This window comes from Benincasa hispida, chromosome 2 (genome assembly GCF_027475165.1).
Source record: "Benincasa hispida cultivar pf3 chromosome 2, pf3_genome.v1.1, whole genome shotgun sequence".
Classification (NCBI taxonomy): Eukaryota; Viridiplantae; Streptophyta; class Magnoliopsida; order Cucurbitales; family Cucurbitaceae; genus Benincasa; species Benincasa hispida.
In genome coordinates this window covers 29,646,851-29,661,062 of record NC_143479.1, presented here as the reverse complement: position 1 = coordinate 29,661,062, position 14,212 = coordinate 29,646,851, and the positions used below count along the sequence as shown (strand labels likewise).

General features: G+C 33.4%; 2 pseudogenes; both read right to left on the bottom strand.

Annotated features, from left to right (window-relative positions):
* Positions 1–2,223: 2,223 nt before the first annotated feature.
* Positions 2,224–7,072, bottom strand: LOC150037804 (uncharacterized; annotated as a pseudogene).
* Positions 7,073–10,377: 3,305 nt separating this feature from the next.
* On the bottom strand, positions 10,378–11,046 carry LOC150037803 (uncharacterized; annotated as a pseudogene).
* Between the last annotated feature and the right edge of the window lie 3,166 nt (positions 11,047–14,212).

Genomic DNA, 14,212 nt, shown 5'->3' with positions numbered 1-14,212 from the left:
AATAAACAGTCTATTTCTTGAAAACTACAATTAAGTAACTTTCCAAAAGTCTTTCTACTATCTCCCTTTTCACATCTTTAAGGCCTGTTTGACAACCCAAGGAGAGTTTAGTTGAGTCAGTATTTTTTACCAACTCAATATTTGACAACCAGCTTTAAATGTTAGTGGGGTTGAGTTGGTTATTTTACCAACTCACTCCAACTCACCATAACTCTCCCCAATTCTCTCTCCCTCTAATGTTTTAATGGTTCCACCCATTGGTCTCCGTTGGCGATTATCGCTACCACACTACGGTGACATACTCCGATGACCACCTTCGGATGGTCAACTCTGACGACCAACTCCAAGCTCTGGCAGCCACCTCCGACGAAACTTCAGTAACCAATTTCGACAACGACCTTGGTACAAAACAACTCCGACTTCCACATTCACACGATCAACTTTGACAAAGAACTCCGGGCTCTATCAACTACCTTTGACAACAACTCTAGTGACTAACTCCAATAACTACCTTCACACAAGCAACTTCGGCAACATACTTCGACTACCATCTTCGTGTGCCCAACTTCGGCGACCATTGATAAAAATAAAATGGTGATTTTAATTATCCACCATTTTATCACTCTCACTCTCATCCGTCTTCCCACGTGTTTTCATTACTCTCCCAACTCCCTCAATTACTTTGTCATTTCGCTTTCTTTCATGCGTCTCTTCACATTTACTTCCCTTCTCTCATCTTTTCTCTTCTTTTGCCTTATGGTTCGTCTTTCTCATTTTCTCTCTTCTTTCTCTGTCTGACTCGTATGGGTTTTATTGTCTCTTTTCTTTCTCAACTCCTCCTTCCTCTTATGGTTGTTCTTTTAGATCTAATTATTCTTCTTCTATTTTATTTTTTTCCTAGATCTAAAAAATATTACATATTATTCTTCTTCTATTTTATTTTTTTCTTAGATCTAAAAAAATATTACATACAACGTCCTATTATCGTTTCACTAAACAAAAGTTCAACGATATGTTTACATAATTCTAATGAAATGGTGGAATTTAAAATTATGGCTCGAGTTTTTTTTTTAAAAGATAGTTTGTACACTGATGCAACACAATAGTAGAAAAATAGACATCAATATTTCTAAAATCATTTCACCGGTTTTAGAAAAAGTTAAATCCATATTCTACAAATTGGTCAAAACTGACTATCTAATAGTTGGTTTTATGATTTAAATTGCAAGATTTTGGTTTTTTTAAGATTAATATTTAAGTGTCACCCCTTCTATCTAAAATAATGCCAATAATTTTATTTGATGGCCCCTTTTTAAATTTTATGGTAATTAATGATTAAGTTGGATTTTTGAATAGAATAATCACTTTTATTTGAGTGTTTAAAAAATTGAATTCAAAATTTTGTATTATGCATATGAATCTTTGTAGAGAATTTGTTATGTATTGAGAATGGAAAAGAATTTTATTTTTTTTTGTTTTTATCTTAAAAAATTAGGAAAATATGTGTATAGTTGAAAATTAAAATTAACAATAGCAAAAAGAAAAAAAAGGACAAAATTAATTTCATTTACCAAAACAACACCAGATACCCCAACTCAACTCTACCTCCACAGACAATAATTACCAACTCAACTCAACTCTGTACACCAAACACAAACAATATAACTCTCTAGATAATTTAACTCTTCAAATAATAATTATCAACTCAACTCAACTCAACTCTCTGCTTTTATTGCACGCCAAACGCCCCCCATCTGACCAACGTTTGCATTCAAGAGGTACAATTCCACGTACCACGATCCCCATTTGAGAGTTCAATTTGGATGAGTCTTTAGAAACATGTTCTCTTGGACATATTTCTCAAATCTAGCCCCTCTAGCTACTCCTTGGACCCGTGTTTTCTTACTAGAACCTAGATTAGAAATATCAAATATTAATACTCTAATGTTATAAGAAACTAGAAGATTTATTCGTAGACATGAAGACATACACTAAATACTTGAATTTATCGAGGTGGACCCAACTTCTTACTCGCTAGTAGTATCTTTTATACTATTGTTTATTTGTTGGACATTTGAGGTGAACCTACCACAATTTCCTAGTCCAAAACTTCTTGACGACATCCTACAACATAGCTAGAATGATCGAAATCAAACTCTTAAGTAGTTGTATATAACCTTACAAATAGTTTTATAAGTCACTATCACAATCTTCATATTTGTTTTAATGTGTGCTCATTGACTTATTGTTGGAATGATTGAAATCAAACTCTTCTTCATCAACCAATGCTTCATCAGTTGATGCTTCTTCACTACTTTCTGCAAGTACATCTACTTGATCTCCAATAATCAAAGGTTCAACATCTTCTCTATAAAAAGTTTGTGAATCTGATTATCCTCAACTCGAGGATAACATGTGGATAAGGTTTCATTTGACATTACTTCTATTTCATTACTTTCTATTTCTGGAATATCCCACACATGTCATGGTTGAATTTGTTGAACAATTTTCCAATCTTGACCAAGTTTGTAATCATCTAAGTAAAATACTTAGGATGCTTGACTTACAAGGACGGAAGGTTCATCTTTGTACCACCGGTAACGAGTATTTATTGATGTGAAGCCATCAACTATGTTAATTCTATTTTTTCGTGAACTGGTATCATACCATTCACACTTAAAAAGATTAATGCCTTCATGCAAATGTATCGTAGTTATATTATTTCATGTAATTCACCATAAAAATTGATTTGTCTGGTTTCATCATCACCAGCCACCACTACTCCACTATTTTGAGTGGTCCGATGACTATCACCATCTTTTGTATGAAATCGAACTTCATTTGCTATATACTCGTTATAAGATCGAGCACAATCATTCGAGCCACAAGCAAAGGCATACAAATCATCGGATATCATTTTATCACGATGTAGCCTTTGAGCCTAATCATAAAGATGATGCTTAGATAAAACTAAAGGTTTTATAACTTAAAGGTATGCAAATCACCATACCTTTGATTTGAACAAAGTAGGGAATTCTAACTGTTTCCTCTTATGCAAATCACCATGTCCATTATATGATTCAAGTACTCTCATATGCTTCCTATGTTTTGCAAGTTAATTTAAATTTCTCGTTATATTTAAAATAAAAAAAATGAATGTTACCATAGAGATACCTACTGAAGATAAGGTTGCACTTCATCACAACTGTTTAGAATGTACTAGTGTGATTTCTCTAACTCATCAAGAGTTAATTGTCAAAATAGCCCACGACCTAACCATCGCATATGTTTAGAAAAATTGATAGCCCATTTTTGCTGATCTCTTCATCATCAATGTTATCATTATTTTAGTCACTTCTATTAAACCTTGTTTCAATTCCATGTAGACATATAGAACAAAAGTTTAAAGATTCATTAATGATGTAAGCTTCTGCAATGGAACCCTCAGGTTGAGCTTTGTTTCTAACATATTGTTTCAAATATCGCACTCTTGAATACATATAATCCAAATTACATATCTTAAAACCTTACATATGAAGGTAAGAATGTAAGAGAGTTCACGTACCTTTCAATTGGATACATCCAACTATATCTAACAGGCCCAACAATTTTTGCTTCCCACTGCAAATGGACAGCTAAATGGACCATCACGTAAAAAAAATGCTGGTGGAAAGATCTTTTCCAACTTACATAAGATGACAACTATATTAACTTGCATTTTGTCTAATTTTGATATGCTCAAAGTCTTTTTACATAGAGCATGGAAGAAATTTGACAACTCTAATATAGTTGTAGAAATATCCTTACATAGATATGGTTAAATGCTAATTGGGAGAAGTCTTTGTTATAAACATGACAATCATGACTTTTCAAACAAGAGAATTTTCCCTCCTTCACATTAACACACTGAGATATGTTGAAAGCAAAACCGTCGGGAAACTTCACAGATTTCAAGAATGTACAAAACTTCACTTTTTCAGCAGCAGTTAATGTATAGGATGCATGAGGCTTGACATACCTATTTCCATTTTCTTGTATGTGAAGCTCCTTTCTTATTTTAAAGTTATCTAAATCCTCACGAGCTTTAATGGTGTCTTTAGTCTTCCATCGATATTCAATATTGTACCCACCAAATTACACATATTTTTCTCAATATACATCTCTTCAAGTTTATGACATAGTTTAAGATTTTACCAATAAGGCATATGGAAAAAAAAAAGGCTTCTTTCAGTCTAGTTGTGCTCACTAATTACCGTTTTTTGTTTCACATCGCATCTTGTAGGATTATTGCTCAATATAAGAAAACTTATTGAATTCAATTGATTTATAATATCTTGTCTGGATAATATATTTGGAGCTACTTGCATTTCTTATTTTCCATCATGTTGCCTACTTTTACACCATGAATGTGTTAAAGGTAGATATAAACGATGTCTCATATAACAAATTTTGCTCTTTAGTCTCATTGAGCTTGTATCAACCTTGCAAATTGGACATGCTTTATAATCGTCTGTCCTCCAACTATATAAATCACCATAAGCTGGAAAATCATTGATTGTTGTGCAACATGAAGTTAGAAGAAAGAAGCACTAAAACTATCATATGTTCGAACGACATTAACCCAAAAATCATTTAACTCATTTACCAATGGTTGTAGGTAAATATCAATTTCTTTACCAAGAGACCTTGGACCAGAGATGAGTAGTAGAAACATAAATATTTCTTTCATACATTTCCAATGGGGACACGTTGTATGGAATGAGCATAACTAGCCATATGCTATATGATGTGCTCATGTTTTCAAATGGGTTAAAACCATTTGAAGAAAGTGCTAATTTGACATTACGAGTATCCAAAGCGAACAAGGGCCCTGGCCATCAAAATGCTTCCAACCCTTAGAATCAGCAGGATGTCGAAGTATACTTTAGTTTCACACCTTTTATCTTTATGTCATCTCATATCCTTAATAATATGTTTGGAAAGAAATATCCTTTGCAACCTTGTCTTTAATGGAAATATCTCAGCATTTTATATGGAATTTTTTTCTCCTTTCTATCATTCAATTTGTATCTTGACTCTACACAATGCGGACAAATTGCCAAGCAATGCATATTCTTTCCAAAACAAAGCGCAGTCAAACTTACACACGTGAATTGATTCATAACCCATACCTAGATCACGTAGTCTTTTCTCAGCCTTATAATATGAGGTAGGTAGCTTTGTACCATCTGGAAAGACTTCGTTTAATAACTCAAGCAACATATCAAATGATTTGTCGCTCCAACGATTAAGCACCTTAATGTGCATAAGTTTCACTAAAATATTAAATGAAGTAAACTTTAGACAACCTGGATATAACTTCTGTTTTACTTCATGAAACATTCCATTCATTTTATTTGACTCATCTTACTCATTTGATTCTCTCATAGTTTCTTCAAAAATTGGTCCATACAAATCATAAATCATTTCTAGCATCTCATCATCCATAGTATCTCTAACTCTAATGTTTGCAAAGCAACATATCAAATGATTTGTCGCTCCAATGATTAAGCACCTTAATGTGCATAAGTTTCACTAAAAAATTAAATGAAAACTTTAGACAACCTGGATATAACTCCTGTTCTACTTCATGAAACATTCCATTCGTTTTATCTGATTCATCTTGCTCATTTTATTCTATTATAGTTTCTTAAAAAATTGGCCCATGCAAATCATAAATCATTTCTAGCATCTCATCATCCACAGTATCTCTAACTCCAATGTTTGCTCTAAGATTTCCATCATCTTCTCTACTTTCAACTGAATATGAAAATACTGAACCTAGAAACCTTGATTTAGATCTTAAAAATGGAGAAAAATCAGTATTATCTTCATGGAATATCCATCGACCATCAGTTGGAGACATGCCATAGTTATATAAATGGCGTTCCATGACGTCTAATTTATTTCAACTAACATTCACACAGTTTGAACAAAGACATCTGGTATTTCCTTCTTCGTCTAAATAATTATTTGCGACTTCGATAAGACTACAACACCATTAGAATATTGACTAGACATTTGATCTCCTAAATTTATCCAACTTCAATCTATAACAAGTACAAATTAAAGTACCTAAGTTTTCCACCAATCTATGTGTGTCTTACAAAACTCACAAAATGCCACTATTTGTAGGCAATTTGGCAAGTAAGGGGTGGATTATGTGGACATTAATAATGTATAATCTTGAGACACATGGACAACACTTGAGAAAATAGGGGTATGATACATGATCAATCGACACTAAGCTTGAGCATCTAATGAACATCTATTATCACCACCATAATGGAAGAAAAAGACCTTACCCCACTTAAAAATGTGTTTACACACACACGCACACGCACAACACACACACATGTACACACATACACACGCATGCACACACCTACGCACGTATGCACACGCACACACGTACATGCACACACGCACACACACACGCACACGCACACACACACGCATGCGTGCACACATACACACACACGCAAGCATGCACGCGCACACGCACACGCATGCATGCATGCACGTACGCACACGCACGCATGCACACACACATGCACACACGCACGCACGCACGCACACGCGCGCGCGCGTACACACATACCTCCCTAAAAAAATCATTTAAAAATATAATTAAATGCTAAATTCTCATAATTTGTAAAAATTAAAATTCAACATTTAGAGCATCCTAACCTAAATATTACAACATCTAAAGAATTAAAGTAATAAAAATCTTGAACTTAAATAATTAAAACATCTATAATTATCTTAATAAAGTCTACAATATTAATATTAATATGAATATATATATATATATATATATATATAGTAAAAAATTATAATTTATATATAAAATCGGGGCGGGACGGGGAAATGGGGCAAGATCGGGGTCGGGATCGGGGACGGGAATATATTTCCCGTCTTCGGCCCCTAATTATAAATGGGGAAAAAAATTCCCCACTCCTTCCCCCATTCCCCGTGTGTCCGGGGATTCTTGCACCATTTGGGACGGGTCCCTGCGGGACCCCGACCCCATAGATTTTTTTGGATATCACTAAGTATAAACATGAAGTAAAACAATATACACATACCATATACAAAAATCTATCAATGAGTTTATATGCAAAGGTATATATATTCATGTAGCTATGAAATTTTTTAATATTGTACAAAACTTAGTCACTTTAATGATGTTAAAACCATTAAATAAGTTGAAGAAGCAGAACAAATTAGCATTTATGGCCTTCCTAAAAGCCAAAAAGGTGTCGCTTCTTATTCTTCTTCCTTGTTTGGATAAGCCCTTCTTTCATCCTCTAAAGATCAAACTTCCAATATTAGTTATAGTTTTTTTTTTTATTTTTTTTGCGAATTGTAAAAATCACTACTAAAATAGGATAGTAGTTGCAGTTACACACTTAAAATTTCAATGGTAAAAATTAAGTCCTCAAACTTATACAAATACTAAAATTGGATCCACAAACTTACAATAATTGTAGAATTTGGATCACATTTGAACCCTCAAACACATATAATGTTACAATTTCTACAGTTATATAAGTTTGAGGATATATTGCAACTACCACCATATTTAGGGATGATTTTTGCAATTTTTCTTTTAAACTAATTTGGCCAAACGTATCAATCCAATTATAGCTCAAATTGAAATGAGAAATTTAAACTATCGAGCTTGTTATCATTAAATAACATATTATATGCTAGTTGACATGTGCATATTTAATTTGCCTCCAAACAAATTGGTACTTAATCTAAAAATTTATTGATACCATTCAAGATATGACGCAAGAATTAGTATTATCCTAGACACTATACATACGATAATTAGGACCTCTATAAGAAGTACAATTTAAGCGTCTCTTCAATTTGTTCACTTTCACTCTTTCCCTTTCGCTTCTCTCCTCATTTTTTTGTCATTGGCTTCTTCTCTTCCTTCGCTGGGCCGACACTGATGGTTTCGACGTTCGTCCAATGCTTTTGAATATTTGCAACTACATCAACTAGATCAACTTCCAGCTCTAAACCTTGCCTCTTGGGTTCCATTTGAGGGTTCAATCATCTTTTTCCATTTGAGGGAAGAAGTTGAAGCATTCGCGTGCGGATTCTCATTTCTTCATTCATATAGGTCGCATTTATTAATCGGGTTGCACGAATTTGTGGGCCTTTTTTTTGCATGGGTCACGTGGAATTTGTTGGCATTTCACCTGAGTTGTAGTAGGGCTGTAGGGAATTTAGTAAGTTTTGTTATTTTTTGTAAATAGTTGGAGCCATTTACTATATTTGAACAGACCCCATTTTTAAAACTAAATCTATTAGATGATGTTTTATTCAAATTGTTCAAAACTTTACCTTTTTCAATTTTTTTAATAAAATCTCTCTCCACATGCACGTATTACTATTTTTTTTTAATGGGTGGGTATAATTGCGCTCTTGCATGTAAAAGAAATATTTTCTCTTTCTTTTATTTTTGGACCAAATTCTTATCGTTGAGGATTTCTCATGTGTAAATCTTGCCATTTTTTTTTCTTAGATATAAAACTTCTCGATTTTAAGATAGTAGTCCTTCTACCACACAACAATCTATTTATTTGGGATCTGGTTCTTACAAGAATATCTATAATTTTTTTAGTCCAATAGCATAATATATTGTGAAAATCCAAACATCTAATTTATTTATAAAATATATATGTTCCATTCCATTGAAATATCTTAAACTAAACTCATATATCTATATCTAATATTCATTTTTGGGCAAGTTCTGAAACTACTCTATAATATTATGACAATTGTAATTATACCCTCAAATTTCTTTTATAAAAAATAAGTCCGTAAATTTATACAAGTTTTAAATTTGAACCCTCGAATTTACATAATTGTATAAGTTTGTAACAATTGTATAAGTTTGAGAGTTTAATTTTTATCATTTGAACGGTCAATTTCTACCACTATTATAAGATTAAGGGTCCAATTTGCAAAAAAATATCTAGTGTTATGGTAGTACATACTACTTCAATTGATTATTTGACATGTCATTAAATGATGTATTAATTTACTAAATATTTATTACATGGACCTCACTTAATTCTTAAAAGTTCCTTCTGCGGCAAACAAAAAATGGAGGTAGTATAGAAAATTTTTTATACTACCGTAGTACTAAAAATTTCCTTGTACAATTTTAACACGTATACAAGTTTAATGATCTAATTTTACAATTAAAAATTTATACAGATTTTTTCTGTTTATATGTAATAAGTTAGGTCAAAAAAATATTTTTTTTACACCATTTTCACTGTTCACCATTTTTTTTTTTTTTTTAATGTAATTGGTATCAAAACTAGGTTATCTAAATTAATATCAAGCAATATAAACATGAAATAAAACAATATATAGAAACCATAAACAAAAATCCTATCAATGAGTTTTCATATGCAAAGGTATATTGTATCCACGTAGCTATGAATTTTTTTAATATTGTACAAAACATAACCACTTTAATGTTATCAAAATCATTAAATCTGTTGAAGAAGCTCAGCAGATCAACATTTATGGCCTTTGAACTTTCTTCTTATAGGCCAAAATATGTCCCTCCTTATTCTTCTTCTTTGTTTGGATGGAAGAAGCCTATTTGATTATACCAAAGCCCTTTTGTCATCTTCTAAAGATCAAAATTCCAATTTTAGTTATAGTTTTACTCTCTTTTTTTTCTTTTTAATTTTTACAAATCGTAAAAATCACCACTGAAATGTGATAGTAGTTGCAGTTACATACTTAAAATTTCAATTGTAAAAATTGAGTCCTTAAACTTATACAAATATAAAAATTAGACCCATAAACTTAGGGTGCTTTTGGACTATCTATGAAAAAAGTATTTTCCAAGAATACATTTTTTTAAACATTTTTTCTAAAATGTGTTTAAAATTTAAGCACTTACATGTTTGGTTAGAAAATTTCATAAGTGTTTCTATACAATAACTTTGTTTGATTTGTCATACGCCAAAAATGTTTATACTTAAGTCAAAATATTATAAAGGATTATTAAATACTATAGACTAATTATATAAAGAAACACATATATTTTGATTTTTTTTAGAAAGATATATATTGAAATTAATCGCACGTTATCATGAAATTATTGAATTTTTTTTAGAAACTTGAAATTTTTTAAGTTAAAACCAAACATAATCTCATTGTATTATATTTTTTTTTATAATTTAATTTTAGAAGCACATATATCTTGAAATGTAAATACATAATCATAAAAACAGAATAATTGATCTTCAACAAAAAAAATATAAATAATAATAATTTTTCCTAGACAATATAATATCAACTAGACATAAGAAGTTGTGCAATTCACTCACATTCTTCATTCATCTCCATTTCACGAACTAAACCTCCATGTTTTTCGTTGACATCATCGTGATTTCTTTCATCATTTGAAGATAGTAGCATCTGGTCGTTGTCATAAGGCTTGAACTTAAAAATTTTTTTTTGAGTGAATTCTTATAAAGTTATAGAAAGCCATTGAAGTAACAATTCTCACTTGTTTTTCAAATGGAATACTATGCATTTGTCGAACAATTTTCCATCTATTCTTCCAAACACCAGATGTTCTCTTAGTTGTGCATCTTAACGTGGATTGTCTATGATTAAATACTTCTTTCATGCCTCTTAGTTGGCTTCCACGTCGAAAATCAGCAGGATGGTATCACTCACCTCTATAAGGATCTAAATATCCTTTCATTTGTGGATAACCAGAATTTATAGGATAATATATTCCTAAAACAATCAAATAAATACTTATTAATAAAAATAAATTCTTAAAAAATATAATAAACATTAATGTATTTATTATTGCATACTAACCTTTAGGTGGATATGGGAATCCTAAATGTGGTCTTCTTAATGCCTCTGCAAAGATTCGAGCTCATGAGCTGCCCCCTGCCATCCAGCCCAGACAAATGTAAAACACATGTTAAAATCACAAACTGCCATAATGTTTTTTGTGGTAATACTTTTTCGACCAGTCTACGGTATATACTTTCTTTTAGGTGCTACAACCTGTATATTGTTGGGGTTGATGCCTTAAATCTTGTAGGTCATGTAGTTTGTAATTGTATTGTACAAACAGTTTATTGATTTAAAAAAATCTAAGGTATTTTATTCGACATTTAGTAGCATTTTAACCCACAAAATCAATAAACAAACATCCAAGGCTAACCTCTGAAGCTTAAACATATCTGTAGAGACATACAGATAGATTGTGTTTAAGTGATAACCTGAAGGGTTTGTAATAGATGGATAAGACTAGGTAACTTATCTTGGTGACACTACGAATACATCCCACTTTGTAGATGTTACAATTATTGTAAAGTTCTACAAATGATCTGATCCTAATCATTCATGTAGAGATATGTGAGTAGGGGTGTTCTATGCAAAAGGGTTTGTATATATAAGACTAGACAACAAAATGAATAGTCTCATTATATAACATCATTAATTGTAAAGAGTTACATTTCACTAGGATGACCATAGGTGACATGACTTGAATTGGTATATTGTATGTATGTATATTGAATCTTGCTATTTGAACATTATTATTTCATATATTGTACACATGAACTTGAATAACTGGATAACTTAACAGTTTATGTTTATATAATATGGATTGTATATCTGGAACTGAAGTTGTACATAGAATAATTACCTTCCATTTCATAATGATGGTGAGAATGTGATAGTGTAATACAGTAATATTTTTCTGAACATCACAAAAATAATATCAACCAACTGAACATATGGCCGTTTCAAAAAAAAAATTCACAAAATTCACATGTGCTTGAGGCCAATCCAAAGAAATTGGAACCACGTGCCTCTTTGTAGGTTACCCCAAAGGTACACGAGGGGGTTACTTTTATGATCCTAAGAAAAATAGACTGTTTGTGTCTACGAACGCTACCTTCCTGGACGAGGATCATATGAGGGAGCACAGTCCATGTAGTAAGATCCTGTTGCGTGAACTTTCCCACAAAACTACTGAAACTTCAACAAGAGTTGTTGAAGGGTCTACTCCATCAGCAAATTCATATGGTAGGTCAGTTCCACCTCAAGAGTTGAGGGAACCTCGACGTAGTGGGAGGGTTGCGAACCCATCTATTCGCTATATGGGTTTCATGGAAATCTTAGCTATGGTAGCCATGGCGAAGTTAAGGATCCGTTGTCTTATTAGAAGGTAATGGAGGATGTTGACTGGGATGAATGGGTCAAAGTCATGGATCTCGAGATGGAGTCGATGTACTTTAACTCAGTATGGAATCTTGTAGATCAACCTGATGGGGCTAAACCTAAAGGTTGTAAATGGATTTACAGGAGGAAACAGGGTACCGATGGGAAGGTACAAACCTTCAAGGCTAGACTTGTGGCAAAGAGTTATACCCAGGTGGAGGGAGTTGACTATGAGGAGACTTTCTCGCTTGTTGCCATGTTGAAGTCTATTCGCATCCTTCTGTCCATTGCCTTATATTATGACTATGAGATTTAGCAAATGGACGTCAAGACTGCCTTTTTGAATGGTAATCTTGAGGATACCATTTATATGGTGCAGCTCGAGGGATTCATAGCCCAAGGTCAAGAGCAAGGTTTGCAAATTGAATCGGTTCATTTATAGGCTGAAACAGGCACTTCGATCTTGGAACATTCGATTTGATACTGCGATCAAATCGTACGACTTTGACCAAAACATTGATGAGCCTTGTGTCTACAAGAAGATCATCAGCAGTTCAATAATTTTCCTAGTGTTGTATGTAGACGATATTCTCCTCATTGGGAATGATGTAGGTCTACTAATATCAGTTAAGAACTAGCTAGCAACCCAATTCCAAATGAAAGATTTGGGAGAGGCTCAGTTTGTTCTTGGTATTCAGATCTTTCGGGATCAGAAGAACAAAGTGCTAGTGCTATCTCAGGTATCACACATTGACAAGATGTTGCTCAAGTACTCGATGCATAACTTCAAAAGGGGCCTACCGCCTTTCAGGCATGGAGTTACGTTGTCTAAGGAAATGTGTCCTAAGACATCTCAAGAGGTTGAGGAGATGAGGCAGGTCCCCTATGCATCTGCCATTGGCAGTTTGATGTATGCGATGCTGTGTACTAGAACATACATCTGCTACATTGTAGGGATAGTTAGTAGGTATCAGTTTAATCCAGAACAGGGTCACTGGACCACAGTTAAGAACATCCTTAAGTATCTTAAGAGAACGGAGACTACATACTCGTGTATGGATCTAAGGATTTGATCCTTACTGAATACACGCACTCTGACTTTCAGACTGATAAGGATTCTAGGAAATCCACTTCAGGCTCAGTGTTCACTCTTAATAGAGGAGCTGTAGTGTGCGAAGCACTAAGTAGGGGTGCATCGTCGACTCCACGATGGAGGCCGAGTATGTAGCGGCTTGTGAAGCTACTAAGGAGACCATTTGGCTCAAAAAGTTCCTTACTGATCTGGAAGTTGTTCCAGACATGTCTAAGCCCATCATCCTCTATTGTGATAATATGGTGGGCGAACTCCAGGGAGCCCAGGAGTCACAAGCGCGACAAACATATAGAGCGAAAGTATCATCTCATCCGCGAGATAGTGCATCGATGGAACGTGATAGTCATGAAGATCGCTTAGAAGCACAACATTGTTGACCCATTTATAAAGGCTCTCACGGCTACAATTTTTTAGGGTCACCTTTAGAGCATGGATTTACGAGATCGCCTATGGCTGGATTAGGACAAGTGGGGGATTTTTGTATTGCACCTTAGTGCCCTAGTTTATTGTTTTGTACTTGTTGTTATGTACACCCCACTCGCTTTAGGACAAGTGGGAGATTGCTGGAGTTGATGTCCTAAACTCTCGTTGGGTCCTGTAGTTTGTAAACAACTATATTGAACAAACGCTTATGATGTAATAATATGAGATATATTCTTCACTGTTGTCTATGAAACATGAGATGTTTTATTTGCTTTACCACAAACCAATAAACTAAGATCCCTAATTGTCATTGTAACTTAAGCATGTATGTGGAGACATACAAGTGGATCATGCCTTAAGTGATAACCAAAATGGTCTGTAATATATGAATATAGGAGGGAAACCTTATCCTGGTGACAC